General features: G+C 41.9%; 1 pseudogene; it reads right to left on the bottom strand.

The window, feature by feature from the left end:
- Positions 1-9312: 9312 nt before the first annotated feature.
- The window catches only part of LOC112076778 (oocyte zinc finger protein XlCOF6-like), a 29615-nt pseudogene continuing 19166 nt past the window's right edge, over positions 9313-19761 (bottom strand).

A 19761-nucleotide genomic window follows, 5' to 3' on the forward strand; every position in this document is an offset into this window, starting at 1 on the left:
CCGCTCTCTGCGTACTGTAATTAGCCCTCGCTACCAAATTCGACCCTAAGCTTTGTTATTCACAAGATTTCACATGTCGTATTTTTTGTACTGTTTGTTCTGGATTTATTTCTAATCCTCTTAACCTATTGTTCACGTGGACCTGATTTATGTCCGGGGAATAGGCCTCAAAGGACAACAACATTTGACTAGTATAATACATTTTTTGTACTTTTTTGCAAATCGCTGGATTTTTGGCGGTTAAGGAAGCAAATGGTTTATTTAGGCAGTGCAGATAAGTAAGCTATTCAGGTTGGATGTTGTTACACTGTACCAGGGTGAAATGTTGTATCTGTAACCCTTGGGGTACTTCTGTTTAATATACCGTCTCAGGCCACCGATGAACAACCAGAAATATCAAAAATAATGATCCTCCAAGCGTTCATGCATTCTCTGGTTTGATTTTGATTTGTCATCGCATACGAGGAGCAAAAGCGGGTGGCTGCATACCACTGGGTTTGAAAGCAATCTGGGCATAATATAAAAATATAAATGTTGATAAATTATTTTGGTTACTACATGTGCCGAGCTCGCTGGAAACAAACCCCAGCCATAAGTTTGAGGGAGTGTGGGCAGATTCCAGAAAGACGGGTAGTATCCTCGGCCGTAGAGAATCAACGAAGTAAGGGTCATTAATTAGAGGGACAAAGTAGAGGTTCGGCGATAGGGCGGCTTCAGACACGAGGGACACTTGTGGCAGGGTCTTCGGGTGCAATTCCATTACAAAAGGAAAACTGAAGCCCGCCGGTCGACGACAGGGGGGGGGCGGAGGGGGTCTTGGCTGCGGGGGCTGGAGCAAATTTAAAAGAAACTCATTGCTCGGCGTTTGAGACTATAGACCATGCCACTAGCTACGCCCGCAGCTAAAACTGTGGCTCTCCTGCAGAGCGCGCAGGCCGGGGAACGGTATAAGAACTTTTACAGTGTTAGACGGCCTTCGCAAAGCTGCGCCAGACGGCGGCCGCAGGACATGCCCTAGGGCCCGTGCTCGAGAGCATGGCGCCGGACCAGGCGGGACTGGTGGTTTACGGACATATTCAAAGGGGGTCGGGCTCCTAGGTCAGGTTCTACTTCCCACATGGGCATAAAGGAGGCATACGCATTGGTTTCCTGGGTTCCCGGGAAAGGAAAACTGAAGTAGACTGGGGGTATAATGCCTATAAGGTCTCTCGATTCTATACGTACAAATTAATACGAAATTGGGGGGTGGCGGAAACGCAAAAATGTTTGTTCGATGTTTGTAATTAATGAGATTCACCAGCACCAGGAGTAATCATCTGAAGATCTCCTCACTCGTCTAATCAATCCTGGGCAGAACGTGGCTTGTGTTGCAATGAGAAGGCCTGAAGATAGTCAAGGACCCTTCATTCACTATCCATCACACACATCCACTGTGTTACAGCTAGAAGACCCTATTGACCTGCTAACCGTTTATTGGTGGGTTGAAATGTTCCGTATTCTCAGCGGCTGCACTATTGCAAAATACTGTACCTAATTTGATCACAGTGTTCTCAATTTTTTATAGAGGAACGCTTTCACACCCAAACACTATACACTACAACACCTCAATTCACACTCCCTACCTTCAGCACAAAAGTGAGCTGATGTTAGACGGTGACAACTTGCATCCGAACGCCCATCTCGCCGTATAGGGCTGGAAAATGCCCACCCATTTCTGGTGTAGCCTACATAGAAAGCCTATTATTGGCTTTTTATTCATTCATTAGGAAAATCAAACACTAACATTAGTGGTTCTTTCTAACGGACTTCGGAAGTTCCTCTATAAACATTTCTCCAGCTGGACACACAGGCCCAGAAAGTTCTAAGCACACCCAGACCGACGCAGTATTCCTTTTTATTAAATGCATCCCACTGTAGTGACTCCTAATTACATCACTGTGTGTCGTGTTTTATTTCATGAAAATAACTCAAAAGTATATTATATATAATATTTTGTTAGCCAATTGGATGTTCCCTGAGCCTCCCTCGTTGCACACACTGGCCTTTGATGCTCAGTCTATTTCTTCTTGTGGGCATTCTCGTCGTGATGGTACGTACAATTAAAGTATATTTACATACACATCGCCCACTCCGATTGGATGACTACGACCGCCATCACGGTGTCAGGAAGGAGCACCAGCATCGTCTTTACCAATTACAAGGCGCGGCCTCCTTCAAGCCGGCAGTAGGAAGTGATACTGAGGGTATGCACAATTTTAGGATTCGCGATGCGTGGTATTCCAGCCCATACCAGAAATTGTGATGTCATGAATTCATGGGACCTAAAATATATTTTCCTCATCCCACCCTGACAGGCTGCAAATTTCCAGGAATGCCTCATTTTCAAACCCAGGATGTCACAACTACATTTTTAACGTCTGCAACTGCCTTTGTTTCTCCTTTCTTAAAATGATGTTGAATAAGCAAGTTACTTCTACTTCAAAAAGAGAGCACCAGATTGGTGGACGTTAGACCAGTCAAGTCATACAGTAGTTGCGGTACATCCCACCTCTGTGGCGTCAGTCAATGCACCCAACCGCCTACATACTTCTCACCAGCCCGACCTAACCCAACACACACATCGGCACACCCCCCTGTAACCAATCTATCACCAATGAACTTACCTGGGTCACGTGTTATTACCGTATCTAACTTCTTTTTCTCTCTCTTTCCCTGTTCTCTCCTTCTGTGACCTGCTCTCGCTCCTCCGCCTCCTCGTTTGAATGCTCTCTTCTTCTCCCCACTCCCCGTCTATGTCCGCTTTGAATGCACTCTCCTCCGCTCCTCGGTGACCAGCTCTCTCCCGCTTCAGTTCTCCCCTGCTCTGCCGCTGATGCTCTCCTTCTTATTTCTCCCTCATTCTCCGGCTCTCCTCCTCCACTCTTCTTGTCTCCTTTCTCTCCCTTCCTCCCTTGAATTGCTGCTTCCTGCTGTTCTTTCACTCTTACCTCCCTCACTCTTTTCTTCTTTGGAATTACTCTTTTCTCTCTCCTTCTGTCTCACTCTTCTCTTAATTCCCCATTCCTGCTCTTCGTTGGACTTCCCTCTTCTCTATCCTCCTCTTCTCCTCCTGCTTTGACGTATCACATTGAGTTCCAGTGGGTTGAGCTACAGTCTTCTCAGCTACTCACAACGTACTCATCTTCTGGCCCACTGTGAGCTTCTCTGTGCTGGACACCACAGTAAGAACCCGGGGACTTGGGTTCAGACATGGAAGGCTATAGTAGGATTCAAAAAGAGGCACAAACAAAATGTAAGTGAGTTTACAAATGGAACAGCTTAGTTAATAAAGGAATATAACTAAATATTCCAACCACTAGGAATCTACTAATACATTTAGCTAGCCTAGGCATTGGCTGTGGTAATCGTACAGCTACGCGTTAGCAATGTTGAGCTAGTTGTGTTAGCTTTAGCTCACTGACACCTTTCTCACGTAGGATGAAACGATCTAGCTAGATAACCAAATTACACAAGGAAGTTATATTGAAGCAACGGCGAACCAAAATAACATTTGATTTGTATCTATAAATGACAGTTAGCTAATGATTAGATACTTGAAAGTAAAATTTACACTAGTTAGCCTAGCCAGCCTTAGCCCGCACCTTATTAGCTAAGGGTGCAATATATTTATGACATCTTGAAGATGGACAATTCACATTGTGTCTTAATAATCTAATAACGTTATCATTCACAAGTGTTCTTGAGATAGACACATGTGCTTGGTAGGATAGATAGTTAGCTTGGGTAGCCCATTTTACTGGCTAGCTAACGTTAGCACAAATGGCTATTGTTTACAACATGATCTGGTGGACGCTGGACAATAATCCAACTCGCCTAATGTTTACATATGGAAACGTTTTCAGAATATATTAGAAATCTTGATTTTTACATCACGCGTGGACTTTGAACTGGCAGCTGTTGTTGTTCTAGGCTAGCGTAACTCCTTCTTTGGTGGGGTTTAAGGGCGGTTGGCATCCAATATAATGGTTGCATTACCGCACCATCTCTGGACTGGAGAATATAGTCCATTATGCTTTGTGATAGAAAAATACAAATTACCCTGCCAAATATTGTTGATGTTAATGTGTTGATTGTTCTCCGTATCCACAGCAGAATGATTTGTAGTGCAGTGGGATCGAAAAGAATGTCTTGTAGTATTCTTGGAAACTAAAAAATAGTAATTATTACAGATGATTAACAAAACGGCACAAGACAGTAATTCATACCTTGCTTTTTGTGGTGAATGTGAACTGAAAACTGTTTTGATATGGTTTTATACACATGCCTTGTCCATAATGTAGAGGCCTATGGGATATTCATTGAAGAGGTAAGGGAAGAGGATGGTAACATGTGTCTCGATAACATACAATCCAATTGACCATAACTTCTGTAGGCCTCCTTGTCTGTATACCCTGCAGACACAGACACAAACTGAGCAGCTTCCAGTCTATCTGCATACCAATACAACGCTAGCTTTCAACATTTCGCTTATGAGCCTACATATTTTCACTCGCTTGTTGATTGATATCCTTTCGAATTGCTGTCCATATTTTCGCGCCTCTTTCAGTATTAGACTTTGCACGCCAAATATGAACAGCATGTTTAGCTTAATTTCCTCAATTATTTCTCATAGAACCGTTTCTGAAATTGTTTACTTGTGTAATTGGATACGATTGTATGCTAGCTGTCCACCTACTGGAGTTGCATGGCCAGAATTCCTGCCTATCCTCTATCTGACCAAATTACCTGCATAATAATGTCATTCTCCTACCAACACGTCATCGGCACTCTAATAATGATATCTGTGATCGGCTATCAGGGCCCCCCCAGATGGTTATGACAAATTGCACTTAGTTGATACAATTTTTTACTTACCTTTCCCTCTAACCGCCTACACCGGATCGGCTGGGCTCCACCCACGGGACGGTTGAGCCTAGACGAAGGCTAGATGCGCTTAGCATGAGGTGTAAGTACACAAGAACATTCCAGGACAATAGCATATCTGTATATTGGCAGAAGCTTAAATTCTTGTTAAGCGAACTGCACAGTCCAATGTACAGTAGCTTTACCTAGTGAAATAATAACCGATAATCTATGTTTGGAAGTGCAACAGTTATGAAACTTGAAAAGTTATCAATAAACCAATTAGGCACATTTGGTCAGTCTTGAATACAACATTTTGAACAGATAATTGCAATGGTTCATTGGATCAGTCTAAGCCTTTGCACATACACTCGGCTGCATCTAGTGGCCAAATTATAATTGTGGCTGGGATGGAATAATACATTTGGCCTTTCTCTGCATTTCAAAGATGATGGTACAAAAGAGAAACAAACCGCATGTTATTCTCTGTATTATCTTTTAATAGATCTAATGTGTTATATTCTCCGACGTTCATTTCACATTTTCCACAAACTTACAATGTTTTCCTTTCCAATGGTACCAAGAATATCTATCCTTGCTCAGGTTCCTGAGTACAGGCAGTTAGATTGGTATAGTCATTTAAGCGAAAATTGAAAAGGGTGGATCCTTAAGAGGACGTGAAAAGACAAAACAAATTGGCATATGATTACATAGTTAGTTGAAATTGAACAACTTATTTGCAAATAAGACCATCACATGTAATATATGTTAGGATGATGAGTGGATTTGATGGTCGTATTTAATTACTTTACAAAGTTTATTACTGACTTTATTTATTTTTAATGTTTCTCATAAGATGCACCTAAAATCAACTAGGAGACCGACAGGACATGCACTAATATAACAGAAAGTATGTGGACACCTCTTCAATTAGTGGATATGGCTATTTAGCACACCAACTTGTGAAGGTGTATAAAATCAAGTCACGACAGCCATGCAATCTCGATAGACAAAACATTGGCGTAGGATGGTCCCATCTGTGAGCTCGTGACTTTCAATGTGGCACAGTCATCAGGATGCCACCTTGTCCAACGAAAGTTCAGTTGCAATTTCTGCTCTGCTAGAGCTGCCCCGGTCAACTGTAGTGTGTTATTGTTGGAAAAGTGGAAACGTCTAGGATTGCACAACAACTATCCACGAAGTGGTAAGACCCAACGAGCTCACAGAACCGGAACCGCTGATTGCTGAACATGGTAGTGCATACACAATAGTCTGTCCTACGTTGTAACACTCAACTACCGAGTCCAACTGCCTCTGGAAGCAACTTCAAGCAACAATAACTGTTAGTCGGCGAAGCTTCATGAATGGGTTTCATGGCCGAGCAGCTGCACACGAAGCCTACATACAGTGGTAGCCTACCACTTCAATGCAAAAGATCAACTGTCTTGTTCACTCTGTTAATCTACCTGTATGTTATACAACCGCGCACGACCTTTCGGATGCATAGACTATTATACATTTCCTAGTTTTTGCCTTATCTAATAGGCCCAATTAATGAGAGATGTGTATGGGTCATTTGTTGGTATGGCTACTTTGGGAATATGAACTCGTGGCCCAGAAAAGGTGAGGAATATTATTTGCATGTTTTATGATATATGTATAATTGTTTATGTTTAAAATTAAATAATTGTCTACTTGATAAATTTGACATTACAGATTCAAGAACGTAGCCTACAAACGTCAATGTAGAGGTGAACTGTCTGTTTACCGTTTAACTTCGGATCGGAGCTATCTAGAGCAAATTACTTGAAATAGCTTTATCTGTTTACTACTATTTCTATTACTACTCGTGAAGTAGGTTCAATTAGGATGGGACGAATGGTATGGATACTTATCCTAACTTTTGTTGTAGGCCTATAGGGCCTATTTCGGATTACATGAAACAATGACAACCAGTGAGGTGGACTGTTTCCAAGGACAGCTGTTTTCCCATGCTATGTAAATTGCAAAAATCAGACATTTTCTGTCCAACAATGACTGCAGAAAATTAATCAATGCTTTTGTCACTTCTAGGTTACAACTACGGCAATGCTCTACTTTCTGGCTACCCGGATTAAAGACTAAATAACATTTCAGTTAGTGTAAATACAGATTGCTCACATCTGGTTATTGACACTTGAATTTGTATTATTGTTGCAATAAAAAAGTTCATCAAAAAAAAGTGACCAAGATGTTCATGTGATCACTACTGCCATCTAGTGGACAAGCTGGGATAGACAGAGGATATAATTTACATCAAATGGATAAGTAGAGACTTCAGCTTTCTCCTCGTCTGTATATCATTCCTGTAAGACCTTGCACAGCCCTGCACTTTTCAAATGGCTGTGTTTCAAGGGGAATTTGCACGTTTAGAGTGCCCCATTAGGTCAATAATATTTTTTAAATTCCTTTTGGAACACTAATTGATGACATATTTGATCTCAAACCTAGACTTTCAAACCTCTTAATATCTGCTCTATTTCGGGCTCTTTATATCTGAATCCAACAGTTCTTACCTTTCTAATGTTTGTTGTAGGACAGAAATGTACTTTATGAGGGTAGTATACAATAATAAGCGTCGGTTAGGAAGTGCCTTCAGAGGTGGTTAGAGGTTAACAGGTTAAAGAGGAAGTTTATACCCCAGAGAGCAGTGAAGGCTCCTCAGAGGAGGAGCCGCCCCTCAGTGAATTTCATAAAAATCTAAATAATGAAACAGTATAGGTAAATCTATACTAAATATATTCACCTCACCAAATAATTGATTAAAACACTGTTTTGCAATGAATGTCAACTGTAGCCTCAGCAGCACTCTGTAGGGTAGCACCATGGTGTAGCCAGAGGACAGCTAGCTTCCGTCCTCCTCTGGGTACATTGACTTCAATACAAAACCTAGGAGGCTCATGGTTCTCACCCCCTTCCGTAGACTTACACAGTAATTATGACACCGTCTGGAGGATGTCCTCCAACATATCGGAGCTCTTGCAGCATGTATTGACATGTTGTTCATCCAATCAAGGGATCAGAGAATAAATCCAGTACTGAAAGCATAAGCTACAGCTAGCTAGCACTGCAGTGCATAAAATGTGGTGAGTAGTTGACTCAAAGAGAGAAATACAATATTTGAACAAATTCATTTATTTAAAAATTAAGGAGAAGTGAGCGAGAGGGAGAGCTAGCAATATCTGGTTGTATTTTTATTTTACTTTCACTCCGACCAGTGCACATATGTTTTAAACTTTCATTCATAGGCCAGGTTGTAGCAACCTCATGATGGGTAGAGGGAAAATTTGAGTATCATGTAGTAGCCTTAAGCTATCAATATTACATTGATCCGGGAGAATGGAATTTGAATGACTGTCATCCAATATGCTGTAATTGAAATAAGGTCATGATCGATTTGGAGGTGTAGGGTCCGTCATGGTCTGGGGCGGTGTGTCACAGCATCATCGGACTGAGCTTGTTGTCATTGCAGGCAATCTCAACGCTGTGCGTTACAGGGAAGACATCCTCATGTGGTACCCTTGGAGTCTCCTATCTCAACTTAAAGAACATATTCTGGGCATTCTTCCAGATGGTCCTAAAGAGGGGGTCATGACACCCCCCCATATCTTTACCATGCACAGGCAGGAACCAAGGATTGTTTATGACACCAAAGACCAGATTAAAATGTTCTAGGCTCTCTCTTCACACAATACAATTTTCTTCACACCTTCAACCCTCCATAATAAAGTGAGACAGGAGACTGAGCTTTACAATATGTTTATTAATTTTTGGTTATTTTCTGCCATTTATGTTGCATATATTTTTTGTGACTAAATAAAATTTTATTTTTTAAACTTGAAAAGAAAGAAAAAAAGAGCGATTGTAGAAATCCGACTAGAAGATATTAGCTCTGGATTCCACCACGAACTACAACTTCACTGAATAGTCCATTGTGGCAGCGTCCTCTAGAAAATCATCTGGATGTTCTCTGCTGAAGGTCTGCAGGTATAGAAGTATTGTATTCCCAAACAGACAGCTGTTGAGTGGAAATACTGACAATGACAAACCATGTCCCCTAATCACCAATCAAATAAATACAGTTTCTGTAAAACTGCCTTTTCTCTGCAGTCCTTTTTGCTGATGTTCAAAATAACCCCTAATCATCATACCTGCTTTATTTAAATAAACAATATTCAAACTCCAGAACATGGTAAGGATTCTCTCCAGTGCGAGTTAGCTGGTGATTCTTTAGGTCTCCTAGGCAACTGAACCTTTTCCTCACACAGAGCAGAGGTACGGCTTCTCTACTGTGCCAAGTGAAAAGGTAGGTCTTCAAATTTGATGACTGACTGAAGTGTTGTGGAAATTCTTACACGGGGACACTCAAAGTCAATATTAAATGAATCACCCTTTATTGTCAGCAAGCTGGTGAGGTCACAGTCAAACTTAGATGCACAAGTACCTGTTTATGACACCAAAGATAAGATGCACACAGAACATTTCATTCAGTACAGAACCTTTCCACAGCTGGTGTTTTTGGGGGGAAATATAAACTGGTGAAACTACCCCCACATTGATAGTAGAGTTAAGGCTTATCCCCTTTGTGAGCAAACTGGTGTCTTCAGATTTGATGACCCAGCTTTTATCCTGTGTGAGTTCTCTGGTGTTTCTTTAAAGCTGATGATTGACTGAAACTCTTCCCACAATGAGAGCAACGGTTAGGCTTCTCTACTGTGTGGGATAGCTGGTGTCGCTTAAGGTTTCCTAMCAGACTGAAACTCTTCCCACACTGAGAGCAGACGTGAGGCTTATCTCCCGTGTGAGTTATCTGATGAGTCTTCAGAGTTGATAAATGACTGAAACTCTTACCACACTGACGGCAGTGGAACGGCTTCTCTCCTGTGTGAGTTCTCTGGTGCGTCTTCAGAGTTGACGACTGACTGAAACTGTTCCCACACTGGGAGCAGTGGAATGACTTTTTTCCTGTGTGAATCAGCTGGTGTTTCTTTTGGAAATATAAACTGGTGAAACTATCCCCACATTGAGAGCAGTGGTAAGGCTTCTCTCCTGTGTGAGTTATCTGGTGTGCCTTCATTTCACATAACCTGCTGAAACTCTTCCCACATTGACAGCAGGGGTAAGGCTTCTCTCCTGTGTGAGTTAGTTGGTGTTTTTTCAGAGTTGATAACTGACTGAAACTCTTTCCACATTGGGAGCAGTGGTAAGGCTTCTCTCCTGTGTGAGTTCTCTGGTGTGACTTTAAGTCTCTTGGATGTCTGAAATCCTTCCTCACACTTGACGAGCGTCATGGTATGGCTTCTCTCCTGTGTGAATATAACTGGTTGTGCATTTAGGTTGGCTAACTGACGGAAACTCTTCCCACAATGAGAGCAGAGGTAAGGCTTCTCTCCTGTTTGAGTTAGGTGGTGTTTTCTCAGAGTAGATAGCTGACTGAAACTCTTTCCACATTGGAGCAGTGGTAAGGCTTCTCTCCTGTGTGAGTGTTCGTGGTGTGTCTTTAGTTGATCCGAATGGCTGCAACCCTTTCCACAAACAGAGCAGTGGTATGGCTTCTCTCCTGTGTGAGTTATCTGGTGCGTCTTTAGTTTGCTTGGTGTTTCACATATCTTCTCACATTGACCACACGGGTATGTCATAATCCTTTTTTGAGTCTGTTTTGATTTGAGGGATTTGGACATAATAACTCCCTCTGCAATCTGAGCAGGGGGTGGGCCTACAAAATGTGTCTTCTCAACTCCTCTGGCTCATAGAAACTAGTGAAGCAGTCCATGCAGTGGTGATGTTTCTGTCTTGAGTTTCCTCCGTCTGTGTTGTTTATGGTTTCCTGATGCTGTGGAACTGGGCTCACTGTCTGAGACCTGGGTTTGAGATCTCTCCTGTGGGAATAAGAACAGATATGGGGTTAGAATCAGAACAGCATTGAAATGGTCTTTAAAAAAGACTTGTTTAAAGGCCTAATGCAGCTGTTTTTATATCAATATCAAACCATTTACTGGGTAACAATTAAGTACTTTACTTTAATACACTGAACAAAAATATAAACGGAAGAAGCAATCATTTCTAAAATTATACTCAAAAGGAAATCAGTAGATTTAGGCCGTAATCTTTGGATTTCACAACTAGAAATACAGATATGCATGTGTTGGTCCCAGAAACCTTGAAGAAAAGGTAGGGGGGCGAGGATCAGAAAACCAGTCAGTATCTTGTGTTGACCACCATTTGCCTCATGCAGAGCGACATTCTCCTTCGCCTAGAGTTGATTAGGATGTTGATTGTGGCCTGTGGAACGTTGTCCCACTCCTCTTAACGGCTGTGTGAAGTCGCTGGATATTGGGAGAACTTGAACAAGCTGTCATACACATCGATCCAGAGCATCTCAACATATTCAATGAGTGACATGTCTGGTGAGTATTCCAGAATTGTGTACAGATCCTTGTGTCATGCATATCATGCATATGTAAAGCGCTGAACGGCGGTGACGGCGGTGGATGAATGGCACGACAATGGGCCTCAGAGATCTAGTCACGATATCTCTGTTCATTGAAATTGCCATCGATAAAATGCAATCGTGTTAATTTTCCTAGCTTACACCTGCCCATACCATAAACCCACCGCCATCATTACCACTCTGTTCACAACGTTGACGTCTAAAAAAAAACAGTATATAATTCTAATCAAATTTGAATAAAAATATAGGCTGTCTAAATACAGTTACAGTCCCACCTCAACAGCCAGTGAAATTGCAGGGCGCCAATTCAAAACAACAGAAATCCCATAATTAAAATTCCTCAAACATACAAGTATTATCCACCATTTTAAAGATAAACGTCTTGTAAATCCAACCACAGTGTCTGATTTCAAAAGGCTTTACTGCGAACGCACACCATGCGATTATGTTAGGTCAGCACCTAGTCACATAAAACCACAGCCATTTTTCCAGACAAAGAGAGGAGTCACAAAAAGCAGAAAGAGATCAAATTAATCACTAACCTTTGATGATCTTCATCAGATGGCACTCATAGGACTTCATGTTACACACTACATGTGTGTTTTGTTCGATAAAGTTCATATTTATATCCAAAAACTCAGTTTATATGGTCAGAAATGCATTGTCTCAAACAAACATCCGGTGAAAGTGCAGAGAGCCACATCAAATTACAGAAATACTCATCATAAACATTGATAGACGATACAAAGTGTTAAACATACGAATAAAGATAAACTTCTCCTTAATGCAAACCGCTGTGTCAGATTTCAAAAAGGCTTTACGGAGAAAGCACACTTTGCGCATTATGTTAGGTAAGCACCTAGCCACAGAAACCCATACAGACATTTTCCAGCCAAGGAGAGTGTCACAAAAGTGAGAATAGCATTAAAATTAATCACTTACCTTTGATGATCTTCATCTGGTGGCACTCCCAGGTCTCCATGTTAGACAATAAATGTTTGTTTTGTTCGATAATGTCCCTCTTTATGACCAAAAACTAAATTTTGTTTGCGCGTTTTGTCCAGTAATCAGAATGCTTAAGGCGCATGCACTAAGTCTAGACTAAAAGTTTTTAAAGTACAATAAAAGTTAGTAGAAACATGCCAAACAATGTTTAAATCAATGCTCTGGTTGTTTGTGTCATAAATAATCAATAATATTTCAACCGGACAAAAGCTTTCGTCAATAGGAAAAGAGAAACAAGAAAGGCGCGTTCCCGATTAGGCGCATGGCTTGATGAATGGAAATTTCACCTGGCCACTGATTGAAAGTGCTGTATCTCCCTCATTTTTCAGAGTAAAAGCCTGAAACAATGCCTAAAGACTGGCTACATGTAGGGAAGCCACAGAGCTCGTGAACTGGGTCCTAAGTCTTTGTATGGTGGATAGGCTTTCAAAGGAAAAACAGCCTTTCAAATAATAGTATTGCCTGGTTGGATTTTCTCTGGTTTTCGCCTGCCATATCAGTTATGTTATACTCACAGACATTATTTTAACAGTTTTGGAAACTTTAGAGTGTTTCTATCTCCAAATCTACTAATTATATGCATATCCTATTCTGGGCCTGATTAGCAGGCAGTTAATTTGGGCACGTTTTTTAGAAATTCCGAATGCCTGCCCCTACCCTAGTGAAGTTAAATGCATCAAAACTTTTCACAGGAGCTGGATAAAGATCCAATATAAAGAGACAGGGTAATGTCCACTCACCGGTACGCTCCCGCTATGAGGAGACTACTCTGCTTTTAATGGTGAAATCGCTTAAGATTTTTTATTCTGGTAACATAATCCTTTACGTCGTCTCACTCGTTACCCACTGACCTTACTAAGCCTGGCATCAATTATCGTCACAAATTTCAGCACTTTTTCCATAAAATTAGACATCCCTGACCAATCCCTTGTCCCGATCCATAATATTAGCCAAGCTGGAAATTGTCATTGCATTTGGGGACAGCCCACCTATTGTACAATCATGTCTCACACGCTATGAAACCCACGGTACGACCTGACAATTCTTTTATCTAATATCAGTTTGTGTTCCATGGCGATTGGTTTTCTAAATACTAGATGTACTATGGGCTGACATCGCTTCAAATGCTATTGCACACTCTAAAAAAGCAACCAGTTCTACTTGTAACACCAAACAACAATATTTCTAATAGGATTGGGTCAGAAACATCAACTCATTATAAATCTTCTCTGTGCACACGCCTAATGTCTTAACGTAACATGTTCATTCCAGCTCTTTATCAAATAACAACTCGGCTGCTATTCAATACATGTTTGGCATTATAGGACGGATGGAATAGTTTGGAGGAGCGCCCATGTCTTTTGGTAATCGGAAAAGGGGCGCCATTTGAAAATGGGTCTGGATAGCTTACTCAAAACGAGGAAAATGAAGTATGCTGGTACGTGTATTGTGAACAATGAAAAAAACATTAAGGCAAATATTTCAAGGCACTCTCAGTAGACCATTTAAAACCTCTTTATTATTAGGCTACTGGGCTAATGGCCAGGATGAAAAGACACCTATGTGATGCTGTTAAACCAGCCAGGATTTAGGAGTAGGGTAGGTTGTGTTTCTAAATACGAGATTCACCAGCACAAATTGAACATCTCTCTACCATGGGCACTGTGCGTCATGGCTGGATAGGTTCCACTCTCAAAATCCACTGTGTTACCTAGAAGACCTGCTGTTTGTGGGTCTGAAACTTTCCTTTTAGCGCTGTATGAAACTGTCAATTTTGCGTGTTTAAGGACACGCCTCCAATATTGCCACCCCTCCCACCTCAGCACAAGTGARCTGATGTTAGACAGGTACATTGCTGAACCTGGCGTTAGGGCTGGAAAATGCCAGCGCTCATGTTTTTACATGACGAAATTCCAAACTAACATGTGTTTCACACTTGGGCCTCTAATCTCCAGCTGAAAACAGGCCCAGAACATTAAAACCCCCATGCAGTAATTTTATTTTTTTATTTTTTTATTTAACTAGGCAAGTCAGTTAAGAACAAGTTCTTATTTACAATGACGGCCTACCAGAAGGCAAAAGGCCTCCTGCGGGGATAGGGGCTGGGATTTAAAAAAATATATAGGACAAAATACACATCAAGACACTACATAAAGACAGACCTAAGACAACAACATAGCATGGTAGCAACACATGAAAATACAGCATGGTAGCAACACAACAAGGCAGCAGCACAAAACATGGTACAAACAGTATTGGGCACAGACAACAGCACAAAGGGCAAGAAGGTAGAGACAACAATACATCACGCGAAGCAGCCACAACTGTCAGTAAGRGTCTCCATGATTGAGTCTCTGAATGAAGAGATTGAGATTAAACTGTCCAGTTTTAGAGGGGTTTTTGCAGCTCGTTCCAGTCGCTGGCTGCAGCGAACTGAAAAGAGGAGTGTGCTTTGGGGACCTTTGACAGAATGTGACTAGCAGAACGGGTGTTGTATGTGGAGGATGAGGGCTGCAGTAGGTATCTCAGATAGGGGGGAGTGAGGCCAAAGAGTGTTTTCTAAAGAAGCATCAACCAGTGCATCATGCAACAGGTATACAGAMATGACCAGTTTACAGGGAAGTATAAAGTGCAGTGATGTGTCCTATAAGGGGCATTGGTGGCCAGTCTGATGGCAGAATTGTTAAATCATCACTGGATGTCTAATAAATCACTGTGTTTATTTCATGAAAATAACTTMAAATATATTTGTTATCATTTATTTSCCTGAGCSTCCTTTTGCCATTGAAATCCTCAGTCTGATCTTGTGGGCATGTTGATMCAAATKTWAATATATTTAYATACACAGCCCTAATTGGCAGATAGMRCMTACCCYGCTWACCCCTTCAAAGTAGGAGGATACATATGCAAATAAAATAACTGGTCATTAATATCAAATTGTGATGTCATGATCTGGGCCAAAAAACTCCATCCCACTTGAACAGGCTGAAATTCCAGGAATTATTTTCAAAACAGGAANGCACGTCTTTACAAAATACTCGGCTTCTATCAATAGATTTTGGCATTATAGGAGGATGGAATAGTTTGGAGGAGCGCCCATGTCTTTTGGTAATCAGAAAAGGGGCGCCATTTGAAAATGGGTCTGGATAGCTTACTCAAAACGAGGAAAATGAAGTATGCTGGTACATGTATTGTGAACAATGAAAAAAAAACATTAAGGCAAATATTTCAAGGCACTCTCAGTAGACCATTTAAAACCTTTATTATTAGGCACCTGGGCTAATGGCCAGGATGAAAAGACACCTATGTGATGCTGTTAAACCAGCCAGGATTTAGGAGTAGGGTAGGCCGTGTTTGTAAATATGAGATTCACCAGCACAAAATGAAGATCTCTCTACCATGGGCACTGTGTGTCATGGCTGGATAGGCTGCACTCTCATTTAGCATACCCAGCCCACCCCTTCAAAGTAGGAGGATACATATGCAAATAAAAGATGACTGGACTTTAATATCAGATTGTGATGTCATGATCTGGGCCAAAAACTCCATCCCACTTGAACAGGCTGAAATTCCAGGAATTATTTTCAAAACAGTAACAACACGTTTTTAACTGCACTGCCCCTTTAAAACGAGGTGAAACCAAGTTACTCTTCAGAAAGAGCCACCAGATTGGTGTAAAGACTCAGATTGGTGTAAATAATAGTTCTGGAATCTCCTGTGGCTGTCAATGCACCAACCGCTCTCCATCCTGCTCTCCACCCTAAACATCTACTTCTTCCCTGTTCTCCACTTCTGTGACCACCTTCTCCTCCGCCGCCGCCTCATTTTTGGAGGGCCATCTCCTCCGCCTCCTCCTCCATTTTGAGGGCCATCTCCTCCAATTGGTGGCCCATCTCCTCCGCCGCCGCCTCATTTATGAGGGCCATTTCCTCCGCCGCCGCCTCCAATTTGAGGCCCATCTCCTCCGCCTCCTCCTCCAATTTGAGGGCCATCTCCTCCAATATGAGGCCCATCTCCTCTGCCGCCGCCTCCTCTTTGAGGGCCATCTCCTCCAATATGAGGCCCCCATCTCCTCTGCCGCCCCTCCTTTGAGGGCCATCGCCCTCCAATTATGAAGGCCCATCTCCTCTGCCGCCGCCATCCTCTTTGAGGCCATCTCCTCCATATGAGGGCCCATCTCCTCTGCCGCCGCCTCCTCTTGAGGGCCATCTCCTCAATTGAGGCCCATCCTCCTCTGCCGCCGCCTCCTCTTTGAGGGCCAATCTCCTCCGCCGCCTGCTCAAATTTTGAGGGCCATCTCCTCCTCCATTTTGAGGGCCATCTCCCTCCGCCTCCTCCTCCAATTTGAGGGCCACTCCTGCCAATTTGAGGCCCATCTCCTCCTCCTCCTCCAATTTGAAGGCCATCTCCTCGCCTCTTTGATCTCTACCTCTTCTTTGACTTTCCCTCTCCTTCCTCTTCCTCTTTGACTATCACATTGAGTTCCAGTGTTGACTACAGTCCTCAGCTTCACTGAGACCATCTCTGGGCCCCACTGTGAGCTTCTCTGTGCTGGAACACCACAGTAAGAACTGGGACTTGGGTTCAGCATGGAAGGCTATAGTAGGATTCAAAGAGGCACAAACAAAATGTAAGATGAGTTTCACAAAATACTGGAACAGTTTGCTAACAAAGACCATATTCATCCACTTGGAATATACAATACATTTTGCTAGCTGGCATTGCTGTGGCGATAGTACAGCTAGCGTTGACAATGTCGAGTTAGTTGGTTTAGCTTTAACTTACAGGCGAATTCAAATGGCACCTTTCTCACTAGGATGAAACGATCTAGCTAGATAGGACATTTTACCAGCAAGAAGTTAGCTTTACGCAATCGCGAACCAAAATATAATTTCATTTGTAATCTCTAAATGAACAGTTAGCTAATGATTAACGTTAACAAACTYAATTTCAGTAGCTATCTAAAGCTGGCTAACTAACTAACGGCGTTGCTAACTAGCCATGCTAACTTACTAGATAAGGGTTGCCATTTATGCCATTTTAAAGATGGACAATGCACATATCACATAGTTGACATTGCTGTCTTAATAACAAATGATGTTATCATTCACAACAAAGTCTTGAAGATAAACTCACTTGCTCGGTATGATAGATAGCTAGTTAGCTTGGCTAGCCGTTTGAATGGGTAACTAAGTAAGCAAGCTAGCTAACGTTAGCTCAAATGGATATTGTTTACACATGATCTGGTGGACGTGGATAAATAATCCCACTACTAATGTTAACCTAAGGAAAGATTACAGAATATGTTAGAAATCTTGATGTAACATTCACACTGGAATTGGCAGCTCTTGTTGTTCTAGCTATCTAGCATAACTTCTTCGGTGAGGGCGTTCGCAACAATTATATGTGCGTTCCGCCACCTACTGTACAGGCGGATAATAAGGATCCAAAAAGGAAACCAATGCGTGGTAAAAAATAAATTTAAAAAACGTATACAAAACTATGAGTAACGAAATGTTAACTAAATCAGCCTGCTTTTCTGTTTAATCAGGTTCCTACACAGGCTCATAAGGATCCTGTGATGGCGGGACATTTTCTGGCAACAGTCGTCCATGCAGTGCTTCTGCCGTTAAATCTTGGAGGCCCAAAAACTTCTCGGTTGCAGATATGATATCCAGCTTCTTGGACACTTGTGCAGTACAATTAATAACCGTGGCTCTAAAAGCTACAAAATCCACCTTCTTCACAATAAGCGTATCCAGATCACTGGATTGACGAATAACATTGGCAACTGGTTGTGGTGCATCCACCGCCATATYTTCTTCAGAWCTGTGGCTTCTTGCCCCTTCAAYKCTCTTGCACCCCAAMAGGGCACTAAGGGAATTCAGAAATATGATCYCMACCACAGTTGCAAAATGTTACATTCACACTCTTCAATRACATATTCCTTCCATCTGCAAACACTTGACAAATGGCCAAACTTTTTACACTTCTTGCATTGCATCGGGTTTTGCACGAACGATCTTACTGCGTATCTTATATCCCAACTTTACATAAGGTGGAAAATACTCATCAAACATAAATAATACAGATAAACTTAGCTCCTTTTCCCCATTCTTCAAAAGAGACAAGCAACGTGCATGAACTAATCCTGGAATTTTTTGTCTGAAATGTTGATTATTAATGTCCAACGGGACGCCATTGGCGCCGGAGGAGATGGCTGCCGTTTTACGGTCTCCTAACCAATTGTGCTTTTGTGTGTTTTTTCACGTTATTTGTAACTTATTTTGTACATAATGTTTCTGCCACCTTCTCTTATGACCGAAAATAGCTTCTAGATATCAGGACAGCAATTAATCACCTCGTACTGGACAAATATGTTTTCTTCAACGAGTCGGATGAGAAGGATTTACTTCAGACACCGGACAAGGCCCAAATCCCTGCGATTCGCATGAGAAAGATAGATATTGGAGATAGGGTTAACTTCTTCTTTGGTATAATGGCGTTCGCAACAATTATATGCGCGTTCCGCCACCTACTGTACAGGTGGATAATAAGGATCCAAAAAGGAAACCAATGCGTGGTAAAAAAAAATAAAAACGTATACAAAACTATGAGTAACGAAATGTCACTAAATCAGCCTTCTTTTCTGTTTAATCAGGTTCCTACACAGGCTCATAAGGATCCTGTGATGGCGGGACATTTCCTGGCAACAGTCGTCCATGCAGTGCTTCTCCGTTAAATCTTGGAGGCCAAAAACTTCTCGGTTGCAAGATATCCAGCTTCTTGGACACTTGTGCAGTACAATTAATACCGTGGCTCTAAAAGCTACAAAATCCACCTTCTTCACAGTAAGCGTATCCAGATCACTGGATTGACGAATAACATTGGCAACTGGTTGTGGTGCATCCACCGCCATATCTTCTTCAGAACTGTGGCTTCTTGCCCCTTCAACTCTCTTGCACCCCAACAGGCACTAAGGGAATTCAGAAATATGATCCCCACCACAGTTGCAAAATGTTACATTCACACTCTTCAATAACATATTCCTTCCATCTACAAACACTTGACAAATGGCCAAACTTATTACACTTCTTGCATTGCATCGGGTTGCACGAACGATCTTACGCGTATCTTATATATTCCAACTTTACATAGGTGGAAATACTCATCAAACATCAATATACAGATAAACTTAGCTCCTTTTCCCCATTCTCCAAAAGAGTCAAGCAACGTGCATGAACTTATCCTGGAATTTTTTGTCTGAAATATTGATTATTAATGTCAATGGGACGCCATTGGCGCCGGAGGAGATGGCTGCCGTTTTACGGTCTCCTAACCAATTGTGCTATTGTGTGTGTTTT

This window comes from Salvelinus sp. IW2-2015, unplaced genomic scaffold, assembly GCF_002910315.2.
Source record: "Salvelinus sp. IW2-2015 unplaced genomic scaffold, ASM291031v2 Un_scaffold4027, whole genome shotgun sequence".
NCBI lineage: Eukaryota > Metazoa > Chordata > Actinopteri > Salmoniformes > Salmonidae > Salvelinus > Salvelinus sp. IW2-2015.